Raw genomic sequence first — 17,405 nt, forward strand, 5'->3', positions numbered from 1 at the left:
TAAGAGCTGTTTTCTTAATGCAAGGGATTATGGTTAATCTTCAACATGGTTTCCCCTCTGTGGTGGTTGTCACTTTGTTGGCTTGTTAGGATGTTGCCTGTAGACACTCATGGGAGGTTGTCTGCCATGTGGGTTGAACCACTGAAGCTCACTGTTGGAGCTCTTAAATATTCAGTTGTCTTGAAAGCAGTGAGGGTAGCATCTCTGCTGTTCACACAAAAACGTATCTGCAGCTGCAGCTGTCTGTGTAGGCTTTCAAAAGGTGTTAAACGGTTCAACGTGGTGTTAGCTTGTAGTGCTTTGTTCTGCATAATTTGCCCCAGGAAATTCTCTCTGCCTACCCTTGTGTGTTTAAACTCCTAAGTGCTGCTGCTGTGTCCTTTGGAGGGTGTGTGAAAAGGTCCTGAGCAACATCAACAACCTTCTTTTTTTAAATGGAGAGGTTTGCAAATAGGTCTCAAACGCAGCATCCTATACTCTGCTGTTTCTTGTCTGTCGTCCCTATCACAGTTTGAGGTGGCACATTTTGATGCTGTTTGGCTAGAATCACCAAGCTAACACTGAGGAGACTGTGCAAGGATGAACCATTAACACTTGGATTTTCCTTGGCACTGGTAGTTGGAGTGATCAATCGTGCAAACTGCAATCCTTTAGTCATTTGTTATGCAGGTCACAATTAATTCTGATTTTATTAAGGTATTATTGCTTACCATAGTCACCTCAGGGCCCAGCTCTTTCTGGTGCTGCAGAATGTAAAGAAATCTATTGTTTGCCTTGGCTTTCTTGTGATAGTTGAAAGGCTCTTGTACCATGAATGAAAGCAAAATCCATGCTGTCGTGTTAGGGGTTAGGAACTCTAAAGAGGGCGTTCAATACCAAGTGGTGAGGATGTGGGGGAAGAGGACTTGCTGGATTGCTTCCCATAGGATCTTGCTTTGTGGAACTAATTGTGTTAGAGGTAATCCTTACAAAGCCTTTCAAAAATACTTTGAGAAGTGATGGATTGTGGCTTTTTACTTTATGGTGGTGCCTTGCTTTCTGTACACGGGTTTCTGGTAACGATGCAATTTGCCTGTGGAGGACCAGGAATATTCTTGCTTTATTTCTAGCCACATTTACAGAGGAAAGAGTGTTTTAAATGACTGTAGGCATTTATGACCACATGGGAGGTGGCTAATACAGTTTCATTGGTTTTACTTAAACTCATAATGGTGTGAGCATCAGTTTTTATGGTTACTGCAGCATGGGTTTGAATTTCTCTTCCCCCTCCTTTTTCTTCACTTCCCCCCTCTGTTCTAGTGAGTCTGAGCTGCACAATTCCTGTATTTATTTATCTTATTTCCCTGCTTTATATTGGACTGTAATGAACTTCAGCTGTTTTTTTTTCACTGTTGAGTCAATATTGCACATACAGAAAATGCACTTAGGAGTACTTGGTGTTGCACATCTGGGATGATAGAATTTGAGAGTGATTCTGCATTAAATGTTGTCTTCCAAGATGATCCTAGCAGATAAAGGGGTAGGATTCAGTTTAGAGATTAAGACACCTACATTTAGGTTTCTCTGCATAAGTACAGTCAGGCCAACTTGGGATTCCAGTTCCATTGTTAAAGATAAATGCCTGGTGCCATTTTAAACCATTAGTTGAAACAGTCCACCACTCATTTGAACAGAGGCTCCTCAATCTGCTGCTCAGAAGCCTTTGGGTCTGCCATGGGTTTTCTGTTCTACCTGCTAGCCCCATTTCCATGTCATATGTGCTTTAGGGAAGAAAATTTGGCCTGACTTCTGCCTTTATCAAATCATTGGAGCCTCAATTGCTTAAGCTCCCAGTAAGGCTGATAGAGATGAGATCAATACTGCCAAGGGAACCCAGAGAGCCATTCAGATGACTGTTAAAATCTGATATGGGATAAGTTAACTCCAAACTCCTTGGACTGTATTCACTAAATCCCCATGAACTGGGTAGAAGATTGGCTGTCTTCTAGGCAGCACCTCTTAAGTGAAATGTCTAGAGACAGCACTTCTCCCAGCAAGATTTGCTTTAGTATTTAACCATTTGTTGAACCCTGGGGATGCATTTTCCTGGGTTCTCAGTAATAGAATAGAGTAGAATAGAATAAACCAGGTTGGAAGAGACCCTCAAGATCATTGCGTCCAACCTATCATCCCACACCACCTAATCAACTAAACCATGGCACCAAGCACCCTATCAAGTCTCCCCTAAGGAGGTTCATTATGACAAAATAATTCACTTGGAAAGTTTGTTAAAAGCTTGGAAGAATTTCAAAAGGCAAAACTAAAAGGCATGTTCCCAATTAGCCTGGTCAGGAGCTGGCTAGACTGTCAGAGCATGTTAGGCTTGAGATGATGTGCTAAAGATGGAGATCTTTAATGCCTTCTGCCCTTATAGCTTTAAACCAATAGCACTTCAATTCTGTGCTTGCTTAAAGATTTGCATGTAATTGGACATCAATCCTTGGGGTTTTTTGCTCTTTGATGATATCTGTCTGATTGATCAAATATGTGCACTGCTTTTGATGCTTGCCATGAGATACAAAACAGAGAACAAAAGATATTCTGCGGCCACGTGAAGGAATTTATTGCATAACTAATTAAGAGATGGGCAACAAGGCTGGTGAGAGGCCTTGAGCACAAGCCCTATGAGGAGAGGCTGAGGGAGCTGGGGTTGTTTAGCCTGGAGAAGAGGAGGCTCAGGGGAGACCTTATTGCTCTCTACAACTCCCTGAAGGGAGGTTGTAGCCAGGTGGGGGTTGGTCTCTTCTCCCAGGCACCCAGCACCAGAACAAGAGGACACAGTCTCAAGCTGCACTAGGGGAGGTTTAGGCTAAAGGTGAGGAGAAAATTCTTCCTAGAAAGAATGGTGTACTATTGGAATGTGCTGCCCAGGGAGGTGGTGGAGTCACTACCCCTGGAGGTGTTCAAAAAGTGATTGGAAGTGGCACTTGAAGCCACGGTTTAGTTAGACATGAGGTGTTGGGTGATAGGCTGGACTTGATGATCTCTGAGGTCCTTTCCAGCCTTATTGATTCTGTGATTCTAATATGAAAAAGATTGCCAAAGTGTTTCAGGTAGGTTGGATGTGTGGTTAGAACAGACATTTGCAAAGGGAATGTACAATGTTTAGGCAATATAACAATGTTTAACAATGTAAGCATGCCGGTAGCAATAACAGGGAAAGAGAGAATCCCTGGCAGCAAAATGGTGCTTGATGGTGGGGAATGGGTTGAGGTGGGGGGGACTTGATAAGAACTGTTAAGCCAATAAGGTAAGGAATTAATTACTCACAGCTGATGCCACCCAAGCAGGGAGTGCTGCTGCTGCATATTAGGGTGTTGAAGCTTTTTTGGGCACTCTGGTGCGCCAGGCATGGCTGGTTGCCAGCAGGGATGCCAGGTGCTCTTGAGGCTGGTCTGGCTCCAGCAGGACAGCAGATGGTTTACAATGCTGTTACTGCAACAGGCTCTTGCTTTGGCCTGGGTAAACTGAGGCACAGCAAAATTCTGATTGCAAGGGGAAGCAAGGCTTGGCTCCAGCTCCTGTAGCTTGTGGCTTCTCTAGCTTGCAGCAAGGAGGCTGATGGCTTTAGCCCAGGCTCTGGAGCGGGCAACTCGAGGCAGCTTCAAGGAAGGCAGGTCCAAGCAGGTCGTGCAGGCTCAAGCAACGCAAGGCAAAGGCGACTAGAAATTGGCCTATGTATTTATCTTGCCCGAGGTTCAGTTGGGCCAATAGAGCAACTGAAGCCAGAACATAGTTACCCAATATAAAGGGGATTCTGCCAGGCTGTGGCCATGAAAGGCAGAAACATAGGTGTGACCGTTTGAGGCTGTGCCTTTAAGAAAGGGGCAGTACTGTGGCTGAATGTTTTACAAACAAAGGACAGCTCTAAACGAATTCCATTGGCAGATTGGTAGAAAGCAACTTTAAGTTTTGAGTCCAGCTGAGACTTTCCTCAGTTTCAATTCTGCCCTCCTCCTTTCCAGCTGGTCCGCTTCTAGGCTCTCTGCCAGACTGACCTTGGACAGATAAGGCCTCTACTAACATACTCTGCTTTAATTAACAATTCCTCTTTTTCTCTCTTTCTAACCCTCTTTGGGGAAAAAGGGGAGAGAAGGGGGTACAGGGGGGGAACCCTCCTCAGCAGAGGAGGGAATTGCGTTCCTGTATTACTTTGCTGTATATATTTCTCTGCATATATTGTAAATACTGTAAGCTGTGTATATATACCCTGCATTCCCTAAAACTGCTTGTAAATAGAGCGTTTTCCCTTTTTGCTTCTCTGGCTGTGGCTAGCTGTGGTCATTTTTTTTCCCTTCACTTTGTGGGGGGGAGCAGGCTGGGCCTTCCTCTCAAACCCCCGACAACAGGTCTGGGCTGGGAGAAGCAGTAGCCAGTACCCATGCTTGTACCCCAGAAGTAGACTTGTTTACCCAGACATGTTGGGGCCCCTCTTGTGTTCCTTTTCCTGCATTACCCTGACTTTCTGCAGGAAGGAGGGGAGAGAGGGGGACCGTGCCTAATGCATCAGGGTCTGTCTGGGTTTGTGCTGGGCCCATTTGGCCCTACCATGACAGGCCATATTTAAAGGTTACAGGCAATGAAGTGCAGGCTACTGAGTATGTGCTGCACAGTCAATATTCAGTCCTTCTACAGCCAAAAATTACTTCTTTGGAATTATCTACATCTATTACTTGGGTTCAGGGAGGGGTTTCTTTTTGTGTCCATGAACATTGCTGTTTGCTTGTAAAACAGGCCCCATATTCCTGTTAGATCTTTACACTGCAGACTCCCATATAAATTGGTTGTGATTTATCTTCTGTCCCATATTAAACTTTGATTGCAGCTAAGTAAAACACTGAGTGCAAAAGAACATGCTGAGAATAGAGGCATTGCTCTTGAAGCTTCACTGAGCTTCACAAGAGACGAGGAATACAGACATGAGTTTAAAATCATAGATTCATAGAATGATTTGAGTTGGAAAGCACCTTCAAGATCATCCAGTTCCAACCCTCTGCCATGGGCAGGGACACCTCCCACTAACCCAGGTTGCTCAAGGCCATGTCCAACCTGGCCTTGAACTCTTCCAGGGAGGGGACATCCACAACCTCCCTGGGCAACCCTTCACAGTGTCTCACCACCCTCACTGTCAAGAATTTCTTCCTTATTTCCAGTCTAGCTCTGCCCTCCATAAGCTTCAATCCATTGCCCCTTGTCCTATCACTACAAACCCTTGTAAAAAATCCCTTTCTAACTTTCTTTGAGCCCCCTTCAAGTACTGGAAGATTGCTCTGATGCTCTCTAGAGCCTTGGTGTTCAAGAGGGGATTGGATGTGGCACTTGGTGCCATGGTCTAGTCATGAGGTCTGTGGTGACAGGTTGGACTTGATGATCCTCGAGGTCTCTTCCAACCTTAGTGATACTGTGATACTTCTCCAGGCTGCAAAGCCTCAGATATACTCACTTCACAGGATCACAGAATCACCAAGGTTGGAAGAGACCTCAAAGATCATCGAGTCCAACCTGTCACCACAGACCTCATGACTAAAGCATGGCACCAAGTGCCACAGCCAATCCCCTCTTGAACACCTCCAGGGATGGTGACTCCACCACCTCCCTGGGCAGCACATTCCAATGACCAACGACTCTCTCCATGAAGAACTTTCTCCTCACCTCGAGCACTTTGGAAATGCTGGCAACCAAACTGAAATAGGAAAAGAAGTTCTGTGAAGAGAAGGATAGGACAGGTTTCACCCCAGGGGAGTAAACATAATGCTGGTTCTGCAGTTGTGTTGTTTTCTCTTATAAAGGTTTTAGGAAGAGTGTCAGAAATGTAGATGACTGTGAAAAGGTACAGTTGGAGAGATGTGGTTTGGTTCCTCCTTCATTCTCCTCACATGAATGTTGGTTTATTTCATTTCCTATGTGTGAAATAAGCCTTTTTTTTGTTAGATATATATATATATGTTTTATCTATCTTAACAAATATTTGGATGTTCTGGTACCAGTTCAGAGGTTATTTATGCAATAATTATAGCAGGAGGTTTTTGAATGGTCATTGCTCTGGGAAAATGAGTCCCTAGGACCTTTACCAGTCCTGTCACTGTGTATTTGTATAGCAGATTGCATTGGAGTCTCACAGTGCATAAGCCCTCTGCAAGAACTTCTATGGGGATGAGACTTAACTGCTTCGTGAGACCCCACCTGGAGTACTGCATCCAGTCCTGGTGCCCCCACTGTAAGAAAGACATCAGACTGCTGAAGCAGGCCCAAAGGAGACCATGGAGATGGTCAGAGGGCTGGAGAACCTCCTCTATGGGGACAGGCTGAGAGACCTGGGGCTGTTCATCCTGGAGAAGAAAAGGCCAGAGAAGGAGGCCTTAAAGCAGCCTTTCAGTACCTGAAGGGGGCTACAGGAAAGCTGGGAAGGGACTATTTACCAGAGTTTGTAGTAGCAGGATGAGGGACAATAGATTGAAGCTTGAGGAGGGGAGATTGAGACTGGAGATTAGGAAGAAATTCTTGACAGTGAAGGTGGTGAGACACTGGAACAAGTTTCCCAGAGAAGTTGTGGATGTCCCCTCCCTGGAGGTGTCCAAGGCCAGGTTGGATGCAGCCTTGAGCAACCTGGTCTAGCAGGAGGTGTCCCTGCCCATGGCAGAGGATTGAAACTAGATGATCTTTACAGTCCCTTCCAACCCAACCCACTCTGTGAATCTCTGAATTACTGTTTCTGTATCTAGTAATGTCCATCTTTCATCTGGCTATCAGGAACTGGCATGCTTTATCTTTTTCCCCCAAGCCTCACATCTGTTATTTCTGCAGTGAACTCAGCCACATTTCAGGTTTTTCATTTGGGGGGAGCAGGGGCAGAAGGACTCTCAGTTTCTGGGTCATATGACTCCTTTTTTTGTGTTGGTTTGGGTTTTCTCCCCCCCAAACTCCCACAGGAAGCAGATGAGGCTTGCTTCAGATTTGTGTGTGTGTGTGATAAATCCCATCATTTATTTCCAAACAAAACTACACTTCTAGACTTCTGTCCTACAGAGAAGAACTAAATACAGCTCCACAGAAGCTCTTAATGCAACTGGTTTCCATTTGTCTAAATGAAACAATGATTGGATGGATGGTTAGCTCTGATTGTGGCCTAGTTTCCTGCTGGGTTACTCTCTTGATCCATCAAGATTTCTATTGCAGACTATCAGGGAGCAGAAATCCCAGAAACCTGGAGGTTTCAGTTCCTAGACTCCTGGGTGAGAAGCATACTGCCAGACTGCTACAGCCCAATGCTGGGCATCCTTTTTAGCATGCAGCAGGGTGCTGTTGTGTTGCTGTCTGATTAAGATGAAGGAAGAAAACTCTTATCTTTACAAAAATACACCTGAGCAGGGATGCTTTGAATTCCCTGACATTGTCAGTGTCAGTGCCAAGCAAAGACAGACTGAATTTTGGGTCACTTGAGATAATCAAAGATGTTTGGGAAGTAGTTTACAGGTGATGACTGTTAAAGACCTCTGTGGTCACTGGAACACTGGCATGGCATTAGCTCCAGGCTCCATTTGATAAGGCAATTCCTGCATGGTTCAAACACAAGTTTACCTTCTTATTCCTTTGGGCTCATTATTAAGCCAACCTTCATTCTTGTGTCTACCTTTGCCTCTTAGAATCATAGAATCAATAAGGTTCAAAAACACCTCAGAGATGATCAAGTCCAACCTGTCACCCAACACCTCATGACTACTAAACCATCACTTCAAGTGCCACATCAAATCTTTTCGTGAACACCTCCAGGGATGGTGACTCCACCACCTCCCTGGGCAGCACATTCCAAGGGCCAATTACTCTTTCTGGGAAGAATTTTCTCCTCATCTCCAGCCTAAACTTCCCCTGGGTGCAGCTTGAGACTGTGTCCTCTTGTTCTGGTGCTGGTTGCCTGGGAGAAGGGACCAACCCTCACCTGGCTACAACCTCCCTTCAGGTAGTTGCAGAGAGCAATAAGGTCTCTCCTCTTGTGCAGTGTCCTGTTCCCAGCCACTCCCAGCATTTCAGAAAGGCTTGGAGTTTGTTTATATTGGAATTGAGCTTTGGGACAGAGAGCATTTCTACATATCCAAGTGGAATGAACATCCCTGTATGAAGTCCTTGTATTCCTACTGATGATGTAATGTTTAGATATGAGGACAAGAGCACTGCATTTTTTGGTTGATATTTTACTGATGGTACCATAGGAATAACATTGCTTAAGAGTTTGCTCTTGGGAATCTTGTTCCCTAAAGTTCCTAGCCCTTCCTGGTGTCTGTTGACAGTCACTGAGATGCTACAGGCTCTAATTTCTGTTCCCTGCAGGAAAGAAAATGTCATCTCTTGCAAATGCACGCTGCAAGACCGAAGCAGAAAGCACAACTCTACAGGCAGTTTTTCCTCACAAATGTATCAGTGAAGAATTTGAATTGCTCAAAGTGAAATTATAGTGCTGCAGGAGATGAAAATGAAATGTCCTTAATGGACAGCTGAAGTTCTTGTGCTTGATTGGAGAATGAAGAACATGATGGCAAATGAAAATCTATAAACTCTCAGGGTACTGTCAGCTGCCACATTTAACAGCTCCATCTGAATTCCTGCTAAAGAGCAAAGCAATTGCTCGTGTCTGAGTTTTGCTTCTGGTGCTGACTTGCATAAGGTTAATCTGAGTGACAGTGAGAAGTAAATGGTGGTTATGAGACAGAGAAACGTCCATAGCTGTCCTGAGATGAGTAATCAGGGATGAGTGACAAGCAAGTGACTGCTGGGTCCTCAGCACCGACTGCTGTGGGCATGACTGAGCAGTTCTTCCTTCGGCACAGTTGTTGAGTTCCTGGCTTTCTGAATCCTTTGTGGAGGACAGAGCTTGTTTAAAGTTTCCTGCCCTGTTTCAAGCTGGAGATAAGCTGGTTTGTTATTCACTTTGCTCTTTTAGAGGCTGTGTGAGCAGTTTTGTCTTTCCAAACTTGGAAGAAACACAGTAGTTAGTACCTGAGGAATGGGACATGGTCCCAAATGGGCAAATGTTCTGTATTTCAGTAATTCAGTATTCCTAAGGTTGGAAGAGACTTCAAAGATCATCAAGTCCAACCTGTCACCACAGACTTCGTGACTGGAGAAGGGAGGACATTGTGTCACAGTGTTGCTTCCCAGTGTGTGTTCCTTGGCATTTATGCATCACTTCTGACTACTTCAACTCCTCGTAACTGTGCCTAAATCACTACATATGCCACCTGCAGCCTGACTTGAGCCACCTTTAAGAAGAAGAAATGATTTCAAGCTGCACCAGGGGGGTTTAGGCTCGATATTAGAGGAAGCACCTTCACTGAAGGGGTTCTCCAACACTGGCACAGGCTGCCCAGGCTGAATCCCCATCTCTGGAGGTGTTTCATAGAGGCAGAGTTGTGGTGCTGAGGGGCATGGTTTAGCACCAGCCTTGATAGATGTAGAGAACTGTTGGACTGGATGATGTTAAAGGTTTTGTTGCAACCAAAGTGATTCTATGATACTCTGTTTTTTTGGATGATGTCATCAGGCCTCATAGGGGAGGACTGTAGTCTAGATGTGGGGGACTTTCTTTTCAGCTTCCCTTTGAGTTCAGTTTGAATATTGTCCTCATCTTTCACAGGCCCTCATTACTTCTGAACAACAACCCAGACTGCTTCCCTATAACACGTGATACTCATCTCCTACATGCCATGGTTTGGAATAAATTATTTATTGAGCATAGCCCTAGTTCATCAATACTCTGCCTCTAGAAAACTTGCCTTCCTTGACAAATGTATTTGTTATTCCTCTTTGTTCTACCTCTGGGTATGCATGCAAGCTGCCCAAGTCTGCTGTTGCTACCTTAGCAGATGGGCTCGTTTTAAACTGAGGGTATCCAGGCACAGCAACCCCAAACCAGGCACAACCCCACAAAAGGATTGCATTTTCTTCTGGTGATTTTCCTGTCTTAGCTCATTCTATTTTGCATTCATTAGCTGTGGATTTTGGGGGGTTGCTTTTTGTTCTAAAGGCTGTTCTTGCAGAAGTGATGACTTCTGCACTGGCTCTTTTAATATGCTGGGGAGCATTGCCTCAGTGTCTGCAAGACTTAGGCTTTCTGAAAATGCTGTTTGTTACAGCTATTTGTTTACCTGGAGGAAAGTCCTTTATCAATCTTGTGTATGTAGCATGATTCATAACTCCTGCAATTTGTCTCTGTACTGAAGTTGGCAACTATGGGTCATTAGTTTGTTGTTTTTCCGTGTCTGCAAGTCAATATCGGTAGGGGAGAAGTCTTTCATGCATTTTATGCTATACCAATAGCAATATGATTATTAGCTCCCTGTCTACATGCTTGTGGGCTGTGGAGCTTGCTCTCAATATTTGGACAGTCCAGACTAATACTCTTGTTGTGCATTGTGTTCCTTTGGATGTGAAACAGTCCCAATATGTGCAGATTTATTGGGAATGCATCCAAATAAAATAAGCTACTGCAAACAGTGAGCCTGCAGAAAACCAGAACACTGCATCCAGATCTGGAGCTCTCCATACAGGAGAGACATGGACTTGATGGAGTGGGTCCAGAGGAGGGCCACAAAAATGCTCAGGGGGTTGGAGCACCTCTGCTGTGGGGACAGGCTGAGGGAGCTGGGAGTGTTCAGCCTGGAGAAGAAAAGGCTCCAGGGAGACCTAATAGCAGCCTGCCAGTACCTGAAGGGGGCTACAAGAAAGCTGCAGAAGGACTGTTTGCAAAGGCCTGGAGTGATAGGACAAGGGGCAAACTAGAGAAGAGTAGGTTTAGGTTGGATGTTAGGAACAAGTTCTTTACCATGAGGGTGGTGGAACACTGCAACAAGTTGCCCAGGGAGATGGTTCAGGCTCTGGAGATATTCAAGGTGAGGCTTGACAGGGCTCTGGACAACCTGATCTAGTTGAGGATGTCCCTGCTGGCTGCAGAGAATGTTGTACTAGATGCCCTTTAGGAGATCCCTTCCAACCCAGAAAAATTCTATGAGTCTAGGGTTCAGATCAAAAATCAGTCTGCTGGGGGCTACATCACTTTGTGCTCTTAAAGTTGTGTTGTTCTTGTATATCTGGTGTTCCCAGTTTCTGGTATTCGTGTGGAAAACTTGAAGGCAGGAATGAAAACAGAAAGAGTAAGTTGTCTGTGCACACTTACATCTCTGAGGTGGTATCATCATCATCATCATCATCATCATCATCATCATCATCATCATCATCAATAATAATTATTATTATTCTGCAGGTGAGCACAGAAGGGAGGAGCTGTCAGCAGGCTCAGGCTCTCTAAGGGTGCAAGTGCCTGCTGGTGATGTTCAGTGGATGTTTGCCCTGGTGTGGGAAATTAGCCTGTGTTAATTCTTGAGCACTGTCAGAACCTGTGGTAGGTGGTTATGTTACCACCACAATACACATTAAACTGACTCTGAGCACTCTGCACTGGTCTTTCTTCATCTCTAGTATGATGGGAGGGCTGGAAGCCTTCTGCTGTAAGGCTAGGCTCAGAGAGTTGGAATTTTCAGCCTGGAGATGAGAAGGCTCCAGGGAGACCTTCTGGTGGCTTTTCAATACTTAAAGGGGTCTATAAGAAAGCTGGGGACAGACTTTTGGGCAGTGCCCTCTACAACTACCTGAAGGGTGGTTGTAGCCAGGAAGGGCTTGGTCTCTTCTCCCAGGCAACCAGCACCAGAACAAGAGGACACAGTCTCAAGCTGTGCCAGGGGAAGTTTAGGCTCGAGGTGAGGAGAAAGTTCTTCACCGAGAGAGTCATTAGTCATTGGTATGTGCTGCCCAGGGAGGTGGTGGAGTCCCCATCCTTGGAGGTGTTCAAGAGGAGATTGGATGTGGCACTTGGTGCCATGGGCTAGTCATGGGTCTGTGGTGACAGGTTGGACTCGATGATCCTCGAGATCTCTTCCAACCTTGGCTATACTGTGATACTGTGTTTGTGACAGCACGTTGTCCATAGAGATGGAAGATATCCCCATCCCTGGAATCATTCCAGATCCAGCTGCCTGGGGCTCTGAGCATCCTGCTCTAGTTGCAGATGTCCCTGCTGACTGCAGGGGGGGTGGACTAAATGGCCTTTAAAGGTCCTTTCCAACACAAACCATTCTATGATTCATTAAAAGCTGGTAGGAATTCACATCAAAGTAAGGAAAGGAGAGAGGATGTGAAGTGATTTTTTTTTCCTGTTTAGTGCATGACATCATTTTTATAGCCGTGCACTCTTTACCACAGGCAAAGGGCGAAACTCTTGCCATACTAGCAATGTCACGGCAGTGTTTTCACGTGGATTAGCAACTAGAGCTCTAAAACTGGGAAATGCCAGCGGCGTGTGCAAAGCTGCAGCCTGTGTCCTGCGGTGGTTTGCGTTATTTGGTTGCTGTTTACACGAGGAGAGTTTTTACCACCAAGAGCAAACGCGAGTGAGGCGCTGGAAGGATCAGCGTCACGCAGAGGCTTGTCACCGGCGCGCCCAGAAGAGGGCGCTCTTGTACACCGGAAAGGCTCTGCGCGGCCCCGAAGAGCTGGGTGCTGGCAGCTGTAATCAAAGCAATGCAATAATGGAGATAATGAAGAGGTTACCTGGTTAGTAGTTCAGGGATATTTAGGAAAATAAGTAGATTCAAAAGCTGTTTTGAGAGAAATTATGTGTTTTAATCAAACGCCTAATTTTATTTAATTGGCTTGATTATTCCAGGCACTTAATAGTGCCTGAAGTATCAAACAGAAAGGAGGTGTTAAGTTCTGCTTGCCTTTTTAAAAGGCATCAATATTTTGATTTCCATAAGGAATCTGGCAGGCAAGGGGGGAAGAGCCTCTCCTGCCCCTTTGAAGTTATTCTTTCCAGCCAAAGCGATTCTGTGGCTCTGTGCTCCAGCCCATTTCCGTGGTGCAGAGCTCAGGAACGTGGCATTGCAATACCAACTCATTTACAAGTTGCTTTCTGCAGCAGTCGAATGTGTGGGAACGTGAAATGAGATACAGCAGTGGTTAATGGGGTTTGATATTTGATCTGGGGAACGATCTTACAGCTTTCCAAATGCAGCAGAAATGCAAGGACACCGTGTCTTGTGACACAGTAACTTGTCCCTTTCTCCAGGTCTGTGTTTCAGACAGGTAGGGAGCACACACACAAAGAATCACACTGAATGGTAGGGGTTGGAAGGGACCTCTGGACATCATTGAGTCCAACACACACCCCCCTGCCAAGGCAGGGTCACCTAGGAAGGTCACAGAGGAGCACATACAGGCAGGTTTTGAATGTCTCAAGATGGAGACTCCAGCGTTCCCCTGGCAGCCTGTTCCAGTGCTCCATCACCCTTGAATCAAAGATTTTCCTGCTTGTGTTTAGATGGAACTTCTTATGTTCAAGTTTGTGCCCGTTACCTCTTGTCCTGTCACTGTGCACTGCTGAAAAAAGCCTGGCCCCATCCTCCTGACACCCATCCTTTAAGTATAAAGTATAAACCCCATGCAGAGCTACAGGCTGGGGTCAGAGTGGCTGGAGAGCAGCCAGGTAGAGAGGCACCTGGGGGTACTGGTCGATGGTAGGCTGAACATGAGCCTGCAGTGTGCCCAGGCGGCCAAGAGGGCCAATGGCATCCTGGCCTGCATCAAGAACAGTGTGGCCAGCAGGAGCAGGGAGGTCATTGTGCCCCTGTACACTGCACTGGTTAGGCCACACCTCGAGTCCTGTGTCCAGTTCTGGGCCCCTCAGTTTAGGAAGGAGGTTGACTTGCTGGAACGAGTCCAGAGAAGGGCAACAGAGTTGGTGAGGGGTTTGGAACACAGCCCTGTGAGGAGAGGCTGAGGGAGCTGGGGTTGCTTAGCCTGGAGAGGAGGAGACTCAGGGGTGACCTTATCACTCTCTGCAACTACCTGAAGGGAGGTTGTAGACAGGCGGATGAAGGTCTCTTCTCCCAGGCAGCCAGTACCAGAACAAGAGGACACAGTCTCAGGCTGTGCCAGGGGAAGTTTAGGTTGGATGTTAGGAAGAAGTTCTACACAGAGAGAGTGATTGCCCATTGGAATGTGCTGCTCAGGGAGGTGGTGGAGTTGCCATCATTGGAGGTGTTCAGGAGGAGACTTGATGGGGTGCTTGGTGCCATGGGTTAGTTGATTAGGTGGTGTTGGATTGGTTGATAGGTTGGACACGATGATCTTGAAGGTCTCTTCCAACCTGGTTTATTCTAAATAAATTCGAAATTCTAAATATTATTGATCAGCACTGATGAGGTCCCCTCTCAATCTTCTGTTTTCCAGATTAAAAAGCCCTGATTCTCTCAGTTTTTCCTAATATGGGAGATGTTCCAGTCCCCTCATCATCTTTATAGCCCTTTAATATACCCTCTCCAGCAAGCCTCTGTCCTTCTTCAAGTGGGGAGCCAGATTTTGACACAGTATTCCAGATGTGGCCTCATCAGGACAGAGTAGATACCATTTATATTTATGGCTGTGCTGGAGAATTGAATGACAGCAAAAGCATCTCTGCTGTAACCAGGTCTCTGAATTCCCTTAGTGGTACAACAGCAGTGAAAGAAGATTGTTCCATTTCTTTTAAGCTGCCTGGGCTGAAGGAATCAGCAATTTTCCTTTTTGCTTGGATTCTATTTAGGAATTTTCAGTACAGATCCAGTTTTCATCACATTTAATAGCATTTGGGGACTTTGTCAGAACCATTCCTTTGAACAGATATTTCAACTGCCTGAAATAATTCCTCATGCATTTGGCTTCAACAGAACACAGAACAGAACATTTGGTGAAATTAACTTGTCTGTAATGAAGCTTTAAGCTTAATAAAGTGTCACAGAATCCTGCAGTGGTTTGGTTTAGAAGAATAGAATAGAATAGAATAGAATAGAATAGAATAGAATAGAATAGAATAGAATAGAATAGAATAGAATAGAATAGAATAGAATAGAGTAGAACAGGGGTAGACCAGACCAGGTTGGAAGAGACCTTCAAGATCATCATGTCCAACCTACCATCCAACACCACCTAATCAACTAAACCATGCAACCAAGCACACTATCAAGTCTCCTCCTGAACACCTGCAATGATGGTGACTCCACCACCTCCCTGGGCAGTTCCATTCCAATGGCAAATCACTCACTCCGTGTAGAACTTCCTCCTAACCTCCAGCCTAAATCTCCCCTGGTGCAGCTTGAGACTGTGTCCTCTTGTTCTGGTGCTGGTTGCCTGGGAGGAGAGACCAACCTCTGCCTGTCTACAACCTCCAAGGAAGGGAAGGGACCTTAAAGATCATCTAGTTCCATAGCAGGGGCACCCTCCACTAGAACAAGTTCCTCAAGGCCTCATCCAGCCTAGCCTTGAACACCTCCAGGGAGGGGTACCCACAAACTCCCTGGGCAACCTGTCCCAGTGCCTTTCTAATTTCTTTCTAATCTCCAGTCTAAATCTGCCCTCTTCCAGCTCAAAGCCATTGCCTCTCATCCTATCACTTACAAACCCTTGTAAAAAGTCCCTCTCCAGCTTTCTTGCAAGTAAGCTACAATTAAGTGTAGGGTAAGACAGTCCACAGTACAGGGGACACAGTCTCAAGCTGCGCCAGGGGAAGTTTAGGCTGGAGGTGAGGAGAAAGTTCTTCCCAGAGAGAGTCATTGGAATGTGCTGCCCAGGGAGGTGGTGGAGTCACCATTCCTGGAGAGGTTCAAGAAGGGATTGGATGTGGCACTTGGTGCCATGGTCTAGTCATGAGGTCTGTGGTGACAGGTTGGACTCAAGGTCTCTTCCAACCTTAGTGATACTGTGATACTGTGATACTGTAACATCCTGACCACACATTTTCATCATGCATATATTATGTGGGGTTTTTTTAGATACTTATCAGATTAACTGACTGCTCCTTTGCCTTTTTATCTATTTACTTATTTCATTTGTCAAGCAATGGTTCAAAAGGGAACCAAATAAACCACAACTGGAAGTGTGACAGCCCAGATGGATGCATTCCAGCTGTAATTCTGCATTGACTTTGTGCATTTCAGTGTAAAACCAGAATTCTCTAGCTTTAAGTGGACAATGACTGAGCTCTTTCTGACCTGATCTGAAATACCTTGGAGCATGGTGTGTAGTAATGTAGTTACTATAGGGCTGTTGAATGTGTTGCCAGATAGTATTGAAATCCTGGGATCAGAGAAATTAGATTTTAATCGGGTTTTAAGGGTAAGCTGAGTAAGTAGATAAGGTAGAATTAACCAGAGGCATATTAAGGCAGTGAAACCTTTGGATCTCTTACAGCTGTTGTTGTAAGCTCCTTGCTGAAGAGAGACATCATGGTCATGTAGAAAGAGGTTGACAGTTATGGGTAAGAGGAGTGGTATTACCTAACATAATCACACAGACACCTAATAACATAAGCACCTTCTCTGGAGCACCCTGACCTCAAGAAACCAAAGAAAATTGCATTAGTTGTCTTTTGTTAAAGCATTTGGAAGGAAAAGTAAACAAATTGTTGTGCCAAGGGAGGTTCAGGTTGCATACTAGAAAAAACTTCCCACAAAGGCTTCCCAAGCATTGGAACAGGCTGCCCAGAGAGGTGGTGAAGTCACCATCCCTGGAGGTCTTTAAAAGACATGTGGATGTGGTGCTGTGGAAGTGGCTTAGCACTAGTGATGGGATTGATTGTGAGCTCTAGGTGAGCAGCTGGACTTGATCTCAAAGTTTTCTTCCAACCTCAACAGTTCTGTGATAGTGTGAAATAAAGAAAATGTCCAACAGTCAGGTTTCCCACGCTGGTGGGACTGCTGGAGGTGTTTAGGAAGAGGCTGGATGGGGTGCTTGGTGCCATGGTTTAGTTGATTAGATGGTGTTGGATGATAGGTTGGACTTGATGATCTCAAAGGTCTCTTCCAACCTGGTCTCGTCTCGTCTCGTCTCTTCTCTCTTCTCTTCCCTTCCCTTCCCTTCCCTCCCCTTCCCTTCCCTTCCCTTCCCTTCCCTTCCCTTCCCTTCCCTTCCCTTCCCTTCCCTTCCCTTCCCTTCCCTTCCCTTCCCTTCCCTTCCCTTCCCTTCCCTTCCCTTCCCTTCCCTTCCCTTCCCTTCCCTTCCCTTCCCTTCCCTTCCCTTCCCTTCCCTTCCCTTCCCTTCCCTTCCCTTCCCTTCCCTTCCCTTCCCTTCCCTTCCCTTCCCTTCCCTTCCCTTCCCTTCCCTTCCCTTCCCTTCCCTTCCCTTCCCTTCCCTTCCCTTCCCTTCCCTTCCCTTCCCTTCCCTTCCCTTCCCTTCCCTTCCCTTCCCTTCCCTTCCCTTCCCTTCCCTTCCCTTCCCTTCCCTTCCCTTCCCTTCCCTTCTCTTCCCTTCTCTTCTCTTTTCTCTTCTCTTCTCTATCCTATCCT

General features: G+C 45.8%; 1 protein-coding gene across 1 annotated transcript in view; it reads left to right on the top strand.

The window, feature by feature from the left end:
- Nucleotides 1-17,405, top strand: part of LOC137446732 (catenin alpha-2) — a 727,090-nt gene that overhangs the window by 216,887 nt on the left and 492,798 nt on the right. The gene's annotated exons all lie outside the window — the stretch shown is intronic.

This window comes from Melanerpes formicivorus, unplaced genomic scaffold (assembly GCF_026170545.1).
Source record: "Melanerpes formicivorus ecotype bairdi unplaced genomic scaffold, bMelFor1.0.p_v2 SCAF_18, whole genome shotgun sequence".
Classification (NCBI taxonomy): Eukaryota; Metazoa; Chordata; class Aves; order Piciformes; family Picidae; genus Melanerpes; species Melanerpes formicivorus.